This window comes from Lissotriton vulgaris, chromosome 1_1, assembly GCF_964263255.1.
Source record: "Lissotriton vulgaris chromosome 1_1, aLisVul1.2, whole genome shotgun sequence".
NCBI lineage: Eukaryota > Metazoa > Chordata > Amphibia > Caudata > Salamandridae > Lissotriton > Lissotriton vulgaris.
Genome location: NC_141685.1, coordinates 1,885,522,444 through 1,885,534,946, shown reverse-complemented (window position 1 = coordinate 1,885,534,946; position 12,503 = coordinate 1,885,522,444). Strand labels below are relative to the sequence as shown.

Here is a 12,503-nt window from a genome sequence, read left to right as displayed (position 1 = left end):
AGGGTAGTAAAGTATTTTATTACAAATTTAATAAAACATTAATATTATTATTATTTACATTATGTACAATACGCAGAAAGTCCAATCCATTGATAGGTGCAAAATGTCAATTGGCTAACCTAAATATGTTTCTAATACATAGCCATTCCTATAGTAATCTAAGAGAATAATATAATTTTCTTTCTGCGTATCACTGTTAGAGCCTACGGCAAAGTCAATGACTGGCGGCACCGGATCCCCGTAAATCTAAGTCCCAAAACTCCTACCGGAGTGACGGAGCATAGGGGGCCCAACATACCGGGTGGATACATCCCCCGGGACCCCACTATGCCCTGAACCTTAAATCCATAAATGGGACGGGCCACTGCAAATATGCATCCTTGTGCCCTAGGGCGCATCTGCGTGCGGGGGTGGCAAACCAGCATACTGGAAGCGAGACCTCCCTGCACCCGCACCCTTTCAGCCTACAGGCTGTAACTGCCCCTGGAGTTCTATGAGAGACCCTCTGTCTCCCCCTAAGGTGTCCCCATTTGAGAATGGTGATGCCCGCTAAGGACCGAAAACTATGCTCACCAATCATAACCTTACCGCCACAGGCCAGTATACTTGCCCAACTATCTGGCCTCTCGATAGGTCCTGGACCTCAAGCTGTCAGGAAAAGGTATAGGTCTCTGTGCACACACATGGAAACATATGAACCACATGACTGCAGACATACTGGAATGCCAACTGTACTGTATCCATCCAGGATATGCAAGGTCATGGAACGTACTGAACTCATCAGTGCCTGTAGCAAGAAGCTAAACAAAATGGACCTCTAATGTATGCTGTGGGTATATACAAGTTGCCCAATCAAAAGGATAGTAAATGAGCTATGCTCCACAGGAGGAGCACACACAAGAAAGAAAGCCACAAATAAGGTACAAGCAAATGAGAGTGGCAAGAAAGCAATCGTCTGACCAAAGGCACACACTAATTATTGGTACTTTACGCAATTGGTCTTTCTACAACTGACAACTGAAAGCTGTTTGGAGGCAAGACTTAAAAAGTACTTCAAAATTACCCACTGCAAAAATAAATTAAACAAAAATAATTACAGCAGAGATTGGCCTACCAGATCTGGTGCTGAGGTTAACTCCTTGTTAGACATATGTGACCAAGTGCAAGTGCAAAAAGCCGTCACTCATAGTGAAGAAGGGCATTGTCTGAAAAGTGCTGACCCAGTATACCACTCTGTAGTCTCTGATGGGTAGTAGCAAAATGGGAATGACACCTGAACAGACCAATTTCATAAATATATTTTACATGAGTAAGCCTTCTTATTGAATGCTTCCAGTGGTTCAAAGCTGATATTTCACAGAAAGAGATCTTAACTGTGGATCATTTCCTATAATTCACAGTGCTGAACTCACTTGCCGAATATATGTAGCTTCCATAAACAAATTACCAAAAATGTAATGGATGGTTAATGCAGCATTTCCTTTTTTTAGACGCCAGTTAAAAACAAAATCACACACTTTTACAATGACAGTGTTACTCTCAGACCATTAATTAGCACACCAGACGAGCCCACAACGGCAGGTCAATCCTTGATGTTATCATCTTCAAATTAATCCTTCCCAGTCTGTGAAAATAAACACTGCTAATACAGAATCTCATCAGCAAAAAGTTACACTGTTCTATATTGTACCGATGATGCTCAAATGTTCCAAAAACATCTTAAGTGCAGTAAAACCAAATGAATGACATAATAAAAATGCACAATGAATAACGTCTAATATGGTCCTATATTGCAATCTGAGAGTTCAGGTTACGTTTGTAGGGTCATGCGAGTTAGCAAGGACTGAACCCTTGACTCCAAGAACTGTGACGTAAGTGTTAGAGTGTAGTCTAGTAAACGCAGGTTTAAAATGCTAAGTTTGCGGTTACACACAGACGAATAAAGACATGAAATACCACGCTCCATGGGTGGCGTAGTCATTGGTGGGTACCCAGGCTGGAGAGGATGCCACAAGGTTGATAAACCAATCGGCCTTTGTGGTGACGCTCTAGTTGTTCCGTCCCCGGAACAGAAAATGAGAAGCAGGAAGCGGAAGGCGGCCATCTTGTGAGAGGCGCCGACCGCTAGGGTAACGGTCACGAATCTCGGCGCTCCGGCAATAAAGGAAAGTAATCAGTTAAACGTTGTTGGTGTACTTTATCCACATTTCCATAATGGCGACGAGGCATGGTCTGTGAACCCCGCGCACCACCAGCGACACATTGCAGCAACACCAGCGGAAAGAAACGCCGGAGCGTGGCAGAGGTCCCGACGAGTACCAGGAAAAGAGCGCGAAACGGCGCCAGCGCTCCAGCAAGGCACCAAAGTCCTGGAAGTAAGCTGTTTATACCCTACCTAGGGGGAAAGGCCTGGAGGAAGCAATTAGCGCAGTGCAGCATATTGGGCACTAGTGGGAGACACAGAGCCCTGTTCAATGGTGCACCTCACCCCTGGCTGTAGCAAAGGTTTTACCAGGCAAGCTCAGGCACAGTGCAGCATAGAGGGCGCAAGCAGGAGACGCCTAGCCCTACTCAGTGGTGCGCCTCACCCCAGGCATAAGCGAAGGTGTGCCCGGCAAGCTGGCAGAGCGGTGATCGGGCAAAGAGGTGCCTGGCTCTTCAGACCCAGCCAAGGGAAGCAAACTGCAGGCTTTACCTGGTCCCTCTGAAGTGGAAAGAGGTGAAGATAGCGACGTTGATCGCGGCGAAGAGGACGCAGCCGAGCAGCCTACGCTGGGGAGTCCACCCAGTCGGACGATCCCAGTCCCTGCCAACCGGAAAGGTGTACCCAAGATGGCAGCCCAGTCCTCCTCCCTCACTCAGCTGGTGCCATTCCTACCAAAGAGCGGAGAACCGGAGATGCAGTGGGAAGACTGGAAGAGGTACTTCCTGAACTACCTTGATGCATTGGAGGAGGAAGGTGATACCCCGTTCTCCAGCAAGAGAAGGAAGAAAATACTGCTACATAACTTGGGCCCTGAAGGGATAAGAGTATACGATACCATAGTCAAAGGCGTAAGGGACGACACGGATACAGACGTCTTCAGCCACGCCATTGCAGACTTTGACGCACATTACAGGCCGGTTGTGTGCGTCGCCATAGAGAGATACAACTTCTTTCAAAGGAAGCAGAAGAGCGGTGAGTCGGTGGATGAGTATGTTGTGGCCCTACAAAAGTTAGCCCTCTCGTGTAAGTTTGGCCCGCTACACGATGACCTAATCAGGGACCAAATCATCATGCACACATCCAGCACCCACGTCCAAGAAAAACTGTGGGTAAATGGGGACGCCCCTCTAAAAGAAATCTGGGCGATGGTTAAAAAGGCTGAATTATCCAAACTATGTGCACAAGCTGCCAAGAAGGAAACGGGGAACGCAAACAGTGTGCAAGATAATGACGCCGGGGAGAGGTGAACGGCCGAAGCAGAGAGACCAAACGAAGAATCAAGATGGACGACGCCCAGCCCAAACCAATCAAACAGACCAGAGAACGAGCAAAGGTGGACGACTGAGCAGCTACAGGTGTGGTAGTGCATCGCATCTCGGAAATGACAAAGCGTGTCCGGCGTTCAGGGCGAGATGCTCATACTGCAACGTGTTCGGGCACTACGAGAAAGTGTGCTGCCGGAAGCCAAAAGGGGCGATGGTCAGATATGTCGACCAAGAGCAACAAGAGAATGTGGACAACCAAGAGGAAGATGACGACCTAGAAGAGGTCCTCTACATCGATGTTCAGGTGTTAGAGATGGATGGTTCTGAGTCAGACAAGCCAAGACTGGACATGCACATTGGGGGGATACCCATAGAGATGATTGCGGACAGTGGTGCTCCCATCTCCATCATACAAAGACGAGTGTGGGAGGAAAAATGTGTCTCCAACATTGAGGAGGAAGTACGTCCGATGGACTTGAGACCGGTCACATACACTGGACAGAAGATTCCCATGTTGGGATACTGCCCCCTCCTTTTTGAGTTCAGGGGCCGCCACGCAAATTGCAAGCTATACATCGCAGAGAAAGGCCCCTCAGTGCTAAGCTGGAAGGACCAAGGAGCGTTGGGAATACAACTCAACCCAGGTGGCATTGAAAAAATACTACTAATGGACATGGAAGAGAAAGATGATGCGGAGTCATGGCACAGGGCATACCCTAAAGTCTTCAACGGACAAATCGGAGAACTATCAAAGTACAAGCACCTCATAAAACTGAAGGAAGGAGCAAAACCCATAGTTCATAAAGGTGAGGAACATCCCGTTCCGTTGCAGAGAAGCAGTGCAGAAGGAGCTGGACAGGCTAGAAAAAGAAGGAGTGATCAGAGCCATAGAGAGTGCAGAATGGCTTTCACCTCTGGTGGTGGCCCAGAAACCCAATGGCAAGGTGCGGCTGTGCATCGATCTCAGGGAACTGAACAAGAACATAGTGATCGACAAATTCCCTCTGCCCCGCATAAATGAGATGCTGGCGAAGACTAAAAACATCAAGTGGTTTTCCACAGTGGACTTGTCGTCAGCCTACCACCAAGTGAAACTGCATCCATCATGTTGCCACCTCACGTCTTTCATCACGCCTTTCGGCTGCTACGAGTTCGTGAGAATGCCGTTTGGCCTGGCCACAGGGGAGGCAGTCTTTCAGAAGATGATGCACAGGATTCTGAAGAACGTGGAGGATGTACAGTTCTTCCAAGACGACATCTTAGTCATGGGAAGAACCAAAACGAGAAACTACACAAAGTGCTGCGCACATTACAGGATAATGGACTGACGGCGGAGTGGACAAAATGCAAGTTCGGAGTGCAGTCCGTCACCTACCTGGGTCACGAGGTGAGCGAAAAAGGGATAGAACCAAAGAGGGCCAACATGAAAGCCATTCTGGAAGCCCCCACTCCGAGCAAGAAAGAGGTTGTTCGGTCATTCCTGGGAATGGCCGAGTACTACAGCAAGTTCATTCCTCCCTTTGCTACAAAAACACATCTCCTGCGCCAGCTACTGAAAGAAAAGAACAAGTTCATATGGAGCCAGGATGAACAGACAGAATTCGACACCCTCAAACGGGAAATGGGTGCCACCATTCCCCTGAAAGGATTTGACCCAACAGCAGCATCTATCCTAACAACAGATGCCAGTGACCGTGGCTTGGGAGCGGTACTTATGCAGCAGTCTGAGAATGGTGACACGTCGACAGTCAGCTTTGCCTCAAGGTCACTAGCGCCCAACGAAGAAAATTTCAGCGCAATAGAAAAAGAAATGCTGGCGGTAGTTTGGGCCATGGAGAGATTCAGGCAGTACTTGTGGGGAGCGAAATTCCTGGTGAGGACGGACCACAAGCCCTTAGTCAAAGTGCTGACTTCCAGTGGCCACGCCCATGCGACCCCTAGAATCGCGAAAATGACACTTAGACTACGTGTATGAAGTGGAACACATCCCGGGGCCGCAAAACAAAGTGGCAGACTTCCTTAGCAGAGCGGCAGCCATGGAAGAGGCAGATAACCACGAGAAACATAGGTGGGAAGGATACGTGGTAGCCACCATCCAGGAGACAGAGAACGTAATCAGTGCCCAGGAATGGGAAGAAGCCTATAAAGAGGACGGCGACTTGGAGGCCATCAAGGGGTACGTGGTCCACGGGTGGCCGGAAAAGAGGCACCTCAAAGAAGAACTTAGGAGATATTGGGAAGTAAGAGAGGAACTGTCGTTGGCAGAGAATCCAATATTCCTATTGAGAGGTGACAAAGTGGTCCCACCACGCGGCATACTAGATCATTTGATGTCTTTACTGCATGAGGGGCACCAGGGCATCACAAAGACCAAGGCCCTTGCTAGGCAAGCGTACTGGTGGCCAGCCATTGATGCTCAGATAGAACGATATGTACGGCAGTGCGAATCATGTGCCAGGGCAGACAAGTCACAGAGCATGCCAAGACCACCGTTGGGAAGATTCCCAGTCCCAGATGGACTGTGGGAAATGTTATCAGTAGACATTATGGGCCCCATCCTCAACAAAGCAGGAACACAGAAGTATGCCATGGTTCTCATCGATAGATATTCCAAGTGGCCGGAGGTAGAGGTGACAGAGAATGTAGACACGGAAGCAGTGGTGAACTTCTTACGCTCCACATTTGTCAGAGAAGGAATTCCAAAGATTATCACGTGCGATAATGGGCCGCAATTCAACTCCGCTAAATGGATTGCCTTCACAGCCAGGAATGGAATAGAAGTCAAAAACACGCCCATCTACCACCCTGCAGGAAACGGTCGGGTGGAGCGTTTCATTCGAGTGATCATGGGCACCATCCAAGCGGCGATTAATGATGAATTGGACTGGGAGAAAGAACTGGAGAAGATGATCTGGGCCTATCGGATCACCCAGGGGAGCACGGGTTACAGCCCATTTAAAGTTTTAAGAGGAAGAGAAGCCTTCACTTGAGACAACTTAGCATGGAGAAAACTAGTGGTGCAGAGCAAATGGTCACCAGCCGTGGTCAGAAGAAATCTGGAAAAAGCACAAGAAACATACACGACACACTTCGACAAAAGACGCAACGTGCAAGGTGCAGAACTGGAGAAGGGCGACTGGGTAGGGGTGAAGCTAGCTATCCTCAAGAAAAAGGGAGAGAGTAAATTCTCACCGCCCTTGCAAGTACTGGAGCCCTACGCACGATCTGCATTGCTCAGTGATGGGAAAGTGTGGTCACAGGACAGAATGGCAAAATGCAGCAAGATCATCAAGTGGGGAAATGAAACAGAAGAAGGCGCAGAGTATGTAGGAGACGAGGGTGAAGAAGAATGTAGTGGAAGGCGAAATGAGAAGGTTGGAGGAGGAGTGCAGCAAGTGGAAGACAGTGAAGGAGAAGGAGGTACGAACGAGGGTAGGAGGAGCTGGTGCAAGGAAGAGAGCAGTGAGGAAGTCATTGACAGAGAGAGAGAAGGAACTGGGGGAAGGCTGGACAGAAAGGAACTGGAAGAAGGAGGTATGGAAGTAGTGAAAACCAGAGTGGGAAGAACTGTAAAGGTACCTGAGAAGTTCAAGGACTTTGACATGAACTGGAAGTAAGGACTTTATTGTTATATTGTTTGTTATTGCATAAAGGGGGGAGATATGTGGTGACGCTCTAGTTGTTCCGTCCCCGGATCAGGAAATGAGAAGTAGGAAGCGGAAGGCGGCCATCTTGTGAGAGGCGCCGACCGCTAGGGTAACGGTCACGAATCCCGGCGCTCCGGCAATAAAGGAAAGTAATCAGTTAAACGTTGTTGGTGTACTTTATCCACATTTCCATAGCCTTCGGCCTTGTGGTTTATAAACGTCACCAGAGCACCTGGATAGCAACACAGGCCAATATCACACAGTAACCCATTATGTATTCTCTTTCCTTCTGTATAGATAGATATTTTTTTTAGCAAAAATGAGACTGTGAAGACAGCTAAATCAGTGTCTAGGTCACACCAAAAATGTGTAAGAAATAAAGTGGTGTATTGCTAGGGGGGGCAAAGCACAAAAAGATAACTGAGTATATTCATCAGGCTCACAATAACTTAGAGCTGCCACATCACTTCATGTCAAAAGGACATAATTTTACCAATTCAGGGCGTTAAACTATCAGGGTAATGCATCCTGAGGGTTGTATGTTCCATTTTGCTTCCAGTGAACTAACATATGAAATAACAATGATTCTAAAATACATTTATATACCTATAACCATGATGAACTACTGAAAGGAGCAAACTGACTGCACACTACTTAAAGAAAGAACTGTTTTGGTTAGTTTCTCGCAGCATTGGAGATCATTTAAAAAAAGGTATCATGCATAGAATACTGGCTTCGTTTTAATGGGTCGAACACATTACAGACATTGCCTTTGCGATGAACTCAACATACTAGACGTACGGGGAAGTGACTGATTTAATGCAGCCAAAGTTAACATACATGACAGCGGACAACCCCCTCTTCGCCCTAAACTACCTGGAGATGGCGGTCTTGTGTTATCACCAGCGGCCGCATTCGGCTAGAACATACCCAACTCAAGATGCAGGCCCGGCTCCAGGAATTTTTATTTGGGTGGGCCAAGAGTACATTCGGGTGGGCCACTGCGGCAGTCGCGACTCGCGGGAGGGAGTGGGGGGAGAGGAATAGGGGTCGCGCACAGAGGTCTGGTGGGGAGGGGTTCAATTTAATAATATTCATTAAAAAAAAACAGGAAGCAGGCAGCCAGGCTTTCTCCCCTAAGCCAATCACAATGCTCTAAGCAGCACTGTGATTGGTCAGTATGCCACCCAGCCAGGGGCCTATGTGGCCCTGCCCTGCTCGCATGTACAAACGCTATTGTGCAAGACGGTATTAACAAGGGTCGTCCCTTCCTAATAGCGAGCCGCATTTGCATGCATCATTATTTGGCGACCACAATTAAAGTTACAAAACACTTGCAATTTACCTCCTACTCTAAATAGGTAGTAATCCACTTGAAAGAGGAAGGGGATTACTACTCTGCCCATGTAAGGTCCCTTTGATGGGCAGAGGAGGTTTCTGAGGTGGGAGTATCAAGCAAGTAACACTACTCAGCCTGCCTCGTTGCCAGCCTTCAGAGAGAATCTCTCTTCAATAATACCTCCATCTGACCCCAGACTCTGCAGTACACTCCCTTCCAGGCCTGATCATCAATTTTCTACAGTCTCTCTACCGTGCACCTTAACTCACAGCTAACCTTGGTCCCCAGCCCCATATCAGGCACCACCTGGTTTCATTCTCCATAATCCTACTAAAAAGATTTGTAAAATCACCTTCCAACTGAAAACCCTGAATATAAGAGTAAATATAATTAGCACACACTTTAAAATATGTTACACAGTGGCCCTAATGACCCAACTGCTAATTAAATAAGCAAAAACATTACAGGGTCTATTATAGCGCTGGTACGAAAGTATTTATTGGTGTCCCACCACTGACCTCTTACTCGGTAGACACCTTTACTACCACCCTCCAACAGTGCACTTCATCTCTCCTGAGCCCCTTTCAGTCATGACCTCCTCATCAGACTCCTTCCCTACCACCCTCCACCAGTGTCCCTCATCACTCCAAAGCCCCTCCCCATGACCACCTCCTCAGACTCCCACACAAATACCCTCCACCAGTGCCCCTCATCGCTCCATAACCCCTCCCCCCATTGACCTCCTCCTGAGTCCCTCACTGCCACCCTCCACCAGTGTCCCTCATCGTCCAAAGCACCCCCCCCATGACCTCATCAGATTCCCTCATTGCCACCCTCCTCCCAGACTCCCCCACTACCACCCTCCACTGGTGCCCCTCATCTCTCATTAGCTCCTCCCCATGACCTCCCCCTCCTCGGATTCCCTCATTGCCATCCTCCAACACTGGCCTTCATCTCTCCGTAGCCTCTTCCCCTCATGACCTCCTCCTCAGACTCCCTCCCTACCACCCTCCACCAGTGCCCCTCCGCGCTCCATAGCCCCTCCCCATTACCTCCTCTTCAGACTCCCTCCCTACCACCCTTCACCAGTGCCCCTCATCACTCCAAAGCTCCTCTGCCTCATGACCTCCTCCTAAGACTCCCTCCCTACCACCCTCCACCAGTGCCCATCACTCCAAAGCAACCCCCCTCATGACCGCCTCCTCAGACTCCCTCCCTTCCACCCTCCACCAGTGCCCCTCATGACCTCCTAGACAGACTCCCTCCCTACCACCCTCCACCAGTGCCCATCCCTCAAAAGCAACCCCCCTCATGACCGCCTCCTCAGAGTCCCTCCCTACCACCCTCCACCAGTGCCCATCATCACTCCAAGCAACTCCCCCTCATGATCTCCTCCTCAGACTCCCTTCCTACCCTTTCACCAGTTCCGCTCATCACTCCGTATCTCCACCCCTCATGATGTTCCCCTCGGATTCCCTCATTGCCACCCTTCAACAGAGCCCATCATCACTCCATAGCCCCTCTCTCATATGCATTTTATTTCTTGTATAGCGCTACTCGTAGTGTAAGGTATCACAGTACTGTACATCACACACACATTATGCAGACACAATGATTCATAAAAGTATCCAAATCAGCCTATAGGGAATGCACATAAGCTAATGAGGATTACCAGGTGTAGGAATCACATCTCATCCATGCTGCTGGGCAATATGTATTAAGAGGATTGGATGTGGAGAACCACAAACACAGGATTTAAAGCATACCCCAGTGGTTGGCTGTACTGATTAGAAATTATATCTGCCCAAACTCTGTATTGCAACATTAGAATAATGAAATACTGGGAAAATTCGAACTAACTAGCAATACAAAAAAAAAATTCTTATTATACCATTCTGGTTTGTATACAAGTCTTTGATCACACTGTCCTATGTTAGGATTGTATCTTCTGAATCAAAGGATCTCTGTGACAAAGGCAGTAACCCACTGAGCTATCCATGTTAACTACAGTTCTATTGCATTTAAATTCTACAAACCAAAAAAAGAACTGCATCCTTGCAGAACCACTCATGAATGATACCAACGATTTAAACACACGATGTAAATGAAATAAACACGGCGTTCTAAGTATGTCTTTCTCACAGATTTAAAACACACAATAGCCACACATTCTCTTACCTGCTCCTTACGAACTCTGTCACAGCCCAATCGGATAAACAAACAGCTCAAGGGGTGAAGAAGGTCAGGAAAATGAAACGGCAAAAAGAAAGATAACGTTCTAAGAACGTTTTAACTTGCAGTGGCCATATTCTGCTGGCCTTGCTGACGTCACTGCCAGGGCCAAGGTTTATGTTTGGGTGGGCCAGGCCAAAGTTTGGGTGGGCCCGGCCCACCCGGCCCACCCCCTAGAACCGGGCCTGTCAAGATGTATGAATGACATGCTAACAGTAAACCTCTGTCCGGATTTGTGTTCCATGTCATTTTTGGTGACATTGGGAGGGCCAAGGTGCATTTACAGTAAACAGGGAGGCGCGAACGAATGAAGAAAACACTGTACGTAGAGGGGTGAACTTTCTTTACTCTACAGCAGCAGCACTTCCTCCACGGGCATAAACTGGCAGAGGCTCGGCTCTACGACATTTCGGGAAAGGGTACAGAATGAGTCTGATTAACGATGTATAAGCATCAAGCACCCTGAGCTTTTGTCATGGAGAAATAACTCTATCTGCAACTATTAGTTGCAACATACACATAAGTAACGTGGCATTCACTGAGTCTTCCTAGATGGCACTGCTGACCAGTAAAGTAGGTGTGGTCTTGGTGGTGAATCGTTGGGGGCACTTGGGACCGTTGAGAATTTTAAAGCAGATTTTATTAAAATGCCAAACGCGCGGCTAAAAGGAGTACCCATTAAAATTACGGCAGAGGAGCTGGTACGCTAATCGCCTGTCAATTACTTACAAGGATCATCCCGTGAATTAACCTCGGATCAGGTTCTTCTTCTGTTGTTGTTCATGTCATTTGTCAATATTAGCGCTTCCGGGTTGCGTTACCAATCCGATGGCTGAAGATATTCTGGGAGTTGTCCGTAAATGGGCGAATCTGCAAGTTTGAAAGATTCTCTAGGATTGGAGCACTGGGGGCCTAGCCAGCCAATCCTTATGCGCCGTGCATAATTTCGTAGCGCTGATTTGCCGTGGAGGTCTCAGCCTCTCTTGTATGCTCTGTTCTCTTACAGAAGGTGTTCAGGGGTGGTGCTGTCCACTTTGGAGCGAACAGGGTTTAGCTGACTCCCTAACAGGTGATTCAGTCACCTGAGGACAGAGCAGGATTGGATTGGCTGATAGCTTGTTTTTTTTATGTCGAGCATCGACCGTGCACATTACTTTAGTATATACTTTTAGGTCGAGCTTTCGACCTCTGGTATAGACTTTAATAGCTATATATTTATTTATTTATATTTTTGCAGAAGGATAGCGCGATCCTCGACCCAAAGGTATCAGAGCGCTATACATGAGCACCAGTTGCATTACAGATGGACACATTCAGTAGGTATAGGTAGATTAAGGGGCGCATGCATCAAGATATTTTGCGATCACAAACTGCGATTCGCAAAAGTCGGCGTTTGTGATGGCAAAATGGCCTTTTCTAATGCATGACATTTTTTGGCATTCGCAATTTAGGTAATCGCGATTTCCTAAGTTGCGAATGCAAATAGGGAATCCCAATTTGCAATTCCCTAATGCACATGCAAGAAGCATTTCATAAATGCAAACTGCTTTTAGGAAACGCAAATTGCCATCAACTTCAAGTTGATGGTAAACAATTTAATTCTTTAAAAAATGCCCAAAACTGCTTTTTTTTAAAGTACCTTGTGACTCACACATGCCCTCCTTACATGTCTATCATTTTTGTTAGGGGGGCCTTAGGACCCCGGACACCCTTGCCTTTGCAATATGTAATTTGCGATTACCAATTAGATAATCGCAATTTAGGTAATGCAAGACCATTCTCTCCCATAAGGCTCCATAGGAAACAATGGAGTC

At 47.6% G+C, this 12,503-nt stretch overlaps 1 protein-coding gene across 2 annotated transcripts in view; it reads right to left on the bottom strand.

Moving 5' to 3' along the window:
- The window catches only part of PNPLA8 (patatin like domain 8, phospholipase A2), a 295,777-nt gene extending 284,032 nt beyond the window's left edge, over window positions 1-11,745 (bottom strand). The window contains exon 1 of one of the 2 annotated variants that reach the window (XM_086919430.1): window positions 11,419-11,745. The gene's annotated coding sequence lies outside the window, so the exon portion shown is untranslated. The remainder of the gene's footprint in view (window positions 1-11,418) is intronic. The other variant, XM_086919428.1, reaches the window with a different exon arrangement.
- Window positions 11,746-12,503: the final 758 nt, after the last annotated feature.